At 37.7% G+C, this 5344-nt stretch overlaps 1 protein-coding gene across 5 annotated transcripts in view; it reads right to left on the bottom strand.

Moving 5' to 3' along the window:
• Positions 1-1239, bottom strand: part of rgs12b (regulator of G protein signaling 12b) — a 52137-nt gene extending 50898 nt beyond the window's left edge. For 2 of the 5 annotated variants that reach the window (XM_008408398.2, XM_008408424.2), the window contains exon 1: positions 1075-1237. The gene's annotated coding sequence lies outside the window, so the exon portion shown is untranslated. Of the gene's footprint in view, positions 1-278; positions 575-600; positions 706-1074 lie in introns of those variants that run through there. The other 3 variants (XM_008408432.2, XM_008408406.2, XM_008408415.2) reach the window with 3 other exon arrangements.
• Between the last annotated feature and the right edge of the window lie 4105 nt (positions 1240-5344).

Here is a 5344-nt window from a genome sequence, read left to right as displayed (position 1 = left end):
ACACACACACACACACACACACATACATACATACATACATACATACATACATACATACATACATACATACATACATACATACATACATACATACACTGAGAAACTGTTCTCATCAGATGTAAGGCATAATTAAATAAATTAACTAATTTTAGGCCAAGTATTCATATATTCAGGTTCTTTTAGACGAACTGTAATTATTCCATTCATCTACAGAGGATCAGTATAATAACTGTTAATCCATATTTGAAGACAGAGGTGATAGGAGGAGACTGACGCACCTGTGCGTTGCTCCAGGTAAACCTGCGAGCTCTGTAACGACTTCAGGCCACATTTTTAACTTTCGGTTTACTTTTTGAATTCTAGTTGTTTAGTTTATGTTAGACAGCTCGAGTACGTCAATTATAGTTTTATAGAGATTACCGTTGACTTCATTAGCTAAGCACTCAAGTGGAGTAAACCATAGTTGTAAATGGCTACAGACGAGATAAATTGTTATCGTGACTTCACTCTCATATCTGTATGTTTTAAATTCTTTCGCATAAGTTTCAAAAGGTCTCCTCCTTTCCGTTAAGCTGCAGTTAAACCGTGGCGTACACCCACCCGTGCTCGAGCTTGAGATCCCTCCTCTTTTTGTTCCACATCTTTGGAATGTCGGTTTGTTACCGTGGCAACGGATATGTACACAGATCCATCCCGCTCCGTCATTGGCTGTCCTGGCTGTCTTTCAACGGGCTGCGCTGATAAACTGTCTAAGAAGTTAGCCTGAGAAATCACAAGTAAAACTTCTAACGGTAACGGATTCCACAGGTGTCAAAACCCTGCTAGCCTCACCCTCCTGGAGCTGCGTTTTTGTGTCATTGTATCACGTCTTTATTTAGAAAGCAGAGTTGGGGTAAATTTACTTTACGATAACGAAAACAGCTGGGGTTAAAAAAAAAAAACGTCTGAGTTGGGATGGCCAAGTTAAAGAGGTGGATGCAGTTTTTTTTTTTTTTGTTCTTCCTCCCTTAATGTTCTGACAAATATGTTTGCACCAGCGGGTTCACTCATGCGTAGATTTAAAACAAGACTTACGTGTCTGTGTCCAGCGGTCATGCTGCTCAGAGACATCCCATAGTTCTGTCGCTAAGGTTTGTTAGGTAAACTCTGAGGCGATGGGTAAACAAAAGAAAAGGACTACACCATCTGGCGAAGTAGCCTCACAAGAGGAGGAGGAGGAGGTCTGGGAGGAGGTGTGTTTAGAGTGGGCAGCAAGGAAAAGGGCGTGCAGACGTGGTGAGACCCCCGACTCAGACTATAGCAAGGACATTAGCAGAATGACTTCAGTTTACTAGTTTTGTGCAGGGTAGATTTGGACTTTAAAAACGTTTTCTCACCGTAAGAAATGTTGCACAATAGACTTTCTGAATCAAACTGAACTATGTGCCAATTATTTTAGTGTTTTATTTTGATTATTGCAAGCATGTTAAATAGTGCTTATTAAGACACCACTAATAGTACCTACAAGGACCCAACCAACTACTCAGTTCTGATGCTTAGTAAGACATTGACTTTTCAGTAGACTAGCACTTTTGTTGCAAAAATCTTTAACAAAAATACTATTGATATATCTAATGTTTTTTATTATTTAAATCAACATTCCTTTTTTTAAATTTAATTACTTACCAATTATAGATTTTATAGAGTAGCAATCAGCAGTGAGGACCTAGACAACCAAACTGAACTAGTTTGACAAAAAAAAAAAAAAAGAAGTAGTGTTTGTAGTGAACAGCTCTAGTTGAACAGTCTGGGTCAGATTTTGTTCAACCTCCATTTTATGGCCTGGCTCTGTTCTTGATATAAGAATGAACCTTGAAAGGTTATAATGTTAACCTCAACAAGCTGCTCTTTGGTGTTAAAAGATTTTTGACACGAATGCATTTTCTGCCAAGCTCACCAAGACATGACCCACCGGCAACGTTTATCCATGAGAGCATTTCTTGCTTTCATCATGTCAGATTCATGGACCATATGGCAACTTCCTGGTAATCCTGATAATACCTTTTAATCAAACCACCCATTTTAATGGGTGCTGTAAAACAGGAGTACGTTTCCATACGTTTTCTTTGGATGAGTAGGAGGAAAGTGTCCTAAATATTAAAAAAATAAATAGGCATCACTTGATTAGACATTTGGATATTCCCACATCCTCCCTCGTGGTGTTGTGTAATGGATGGTTGTACTGCAACTGCAATTTTGTTGTCTTTCCGACAATGACAATAAAATTCTTCTGATTCTGGGCACATGTAATTTTTCTAGCAAGCTCAGCTTAGACATGTATTCCCTCTCTAACATGAGTGAGTTTGTTCTCTCCAGTAAGCTTGAAAAACAAGGCTATATGACCAATCACACAACAGTATTTCTTTTATTTATTTCTACATGTAATGTAAAATGTAGAAATACTTTCTACATTACATGTAATGTAGAAATAAATACTGCTTTTAGTAGTTTCCCTGGAAATTGAAAGAAATGTATAAATATAAGATGTGGATTATGTATTTAACAACATAATCCACATTATGTGGATTATGCTTTCTCCCAATTAAGAGAAAGCTTAATTGGGAGACTGAGTCTTGGTTTCTACAAACTCCACAAATGCTAAGCTAAGTACTGATTTCAATAAGCTACATAATAAAACAAAAAAAAAAACATAAATTACATTTTGGTGTTAATCAAATAAGAATTTTGATCATCTTAACTGGCCTAAAGGAGGAAAAGTTTGGCCTGATTTATTTCAGGAAGTGATTTCAAAAAGATATACTTTTATCAAGAGTAGTTAAATATCTGGTTTCTATGCCTGTCGCGATAAACGATAAATCAATTAATCGGACGATAAATTAAACCTATCGACCTCATTTTAATGATCGTCTTTATCGTCTCTTCCAGCCTTTTTTCTTTCTGTTGACACTGAATGAAAAAAGGCTTAACTCCGGTGCTCTTCACTGACCCTCCCTATTTCCTTGGTGCAATGTCCAGCGCACATTACACGAGTTGTCGGCCCATTTCCCAAACCTGAGACACACACTAGCCTACACAAACCCTAGGTATAACGGTTCGATCGGGTTCAATCGTGCTGTGTGGTGTCCAGCCACATGGGCACAAAATAATGGCTACAAGTCCAGTTAATTCATTTTAAAATCAGGCATTAATCAATGCTTTATTAGAATCTACCTGTGATGCATGTGGCTAGAGTCAGCGTAAAGTCCTGACTGAATGAAAATCATTTTAACCTATTTATGTCACGTTAACGAAGAACAGCTGAAAACTTACCGGGTTTATCAACTCCTCCCCTTGTCATTTCTATATTCTTTGCACGAAATGTTGAATAAATATTGATACCACATATCGTCTCCAATGTCCGCTGGACTTCGGGTGGCGCCATGTCAGCTGTTTGGGATTCCCCTCCGTAATTTCCCCTCAGAAAGCACGGAGAAGAATCCGCGCTTTCTGATTGGCTACCTGTCACATTCAACGGACTGCGTTAAGCTCCCAGGAGGGGAAAACCCCTGATTTAGATCGGAGAGGCCACGACGATCTACCGTAACCCACCACACACTGCAGGATGATCGGTTAGATCGGCCAACGATCTAAGATTGTCATAAGGGGAAAATAGGAGCAAAAAATTGTGTAGTATGAACTATTGCATTAGATAGTGGGATGTGCCCGTTTTCTCCATTTAAATCTAGTGATTACTGAAGGCCAATATAGTATAGACTTCATAATCTGCACTCTTTTGGTTGAATGCAGTATTTATTTCCACTTTGGCTTTATGTTGTCTAGTTTTTATTCAAGCACGTTTTTTGTTAATGGAGACTGAGAATCCATTTTATTTTTGTTTTTGGTTGTTTTAGTTTATTTTCCAGTGTTAAGTGTTCTTTGAAAATAAGAACACTTATTTTCAAAGAACACAAGTTCTTTGAAAGTAAGAACTTATGTTCAATTTCCTGATAGAAATTGCATGCAATTTCTATCGGGAAATTGCATGCATTATTAGTCATTTCCATTAAATCAGTGTCAAAAGGTCTTGAAACAATATTATTGTTTATCGCAATACTTTAGACAATTAATCATCCAGCAAAATTTGTTATCGTGACAGGCCTGGTTCCAAATCTATATTTAAAAGGAGTGAGTATTTTTTTAGTCATAATCAAATGGAATGGACAGAAAAAGTATGACTTGGCTTTTTTTTCACTTCAGAAAAAAAAGGAAGAAGTGTTCAAGCCTTTCAATGGGGTAGTTCATCCACAGACCAAAAAAAACAAACTCGGGAAAGATTTCTGGGTAATCGCATTACCCCCCCTGCAGGAGTCCTTTACGCCTCTTACACAAGAGTCAGATAAAGTACAAGCTGAATAAAAGAACATACTGACGTTTATCCTAATAATTTAATTAGAAATGAGTAGTTTTGAATAAGAATACATCATTTGCATTCTTATATTACCCCAGAGGCTGAAAAGGACACTGAAAACAGGACGTAGACAGCTTTAATCTCCTTTAGAGAGGCCTCGCGTTGGAATTTACCCAACAGCTGCAGCAGACTCCTTTACTGTCTGAATACATAACTTGACCAGAGGAAACCAGTCATAGCTGTCAAGGTTGGAAATTGCTAGGATCTTTTATTAAGTGCATGAGGGGGGGGGGAAAAAAAGCACTGAACATGTACACAACTTCAAGTTTTTGCCGTAAGTGTTGAGTGTGGTTGTGTGTGGTGTAATATTTATATCAGACAAAATATTTAAAGCTTAAAAAAATAAAGAAAAACTGTGTTTATGAGGCATTGCTACACTTTTCTTTTGATTTGTCGAAGCTGCTGTCGGTCTCTAAGGTCCCGTTCGGATTGCGTTGCGTCCTCTTCCACTCAGCGGTTCCCACAGGAACACAACATTAAACACAGCAGTAACGTTAGCATGCAGTCGGTGTACAGGACAAGCTGAGCATCGTCTAAGGCAAGTGTATCTACAGAGCACAGTCACAGGCAGCTTGAAGTCTTTAATAAGCTCGTATGTTTTCTGCATTCACTGACTTTTACATTATACTTTGTGACTGTGTTGAGAGTGTGGACACTCACATCTTTACATAGTTCTTTTTTATCATGCACCATGGCTTTCAGATTACTGTACAGTTGATTTTTTTGTTTTTTTACATATATATTTTTTTTCTTTTTTCTTTTTTTTACAGAACAAGAAGGTAGCTCCATGTAAGACTGGAAACTACCTCCAGTTTTATGACAATAATAATAATAAAGTCACATCCAACATCCTGAGACTTAAAAACGTAGAAGTAATGAACAGGTGGAATCATTCAG

This window comes from Poecilia reticulata, linkage group LG1, assembly GCF_000633615.1.
Source record: "Poecilia reticulata strain Guanapo linkage group LG1, Guppy_female_1.0+MT, whole genome shotgun sequence".
NCBI lineage: Eukaryota > Metazoa > Chordata > Actinopteri > Cyprinodontiformes > Poeciliidae > Poecilia > Poecilia reticulata.
This window is presented reverse-complemented; position numbering and strand designations above follow the sequence as displayed.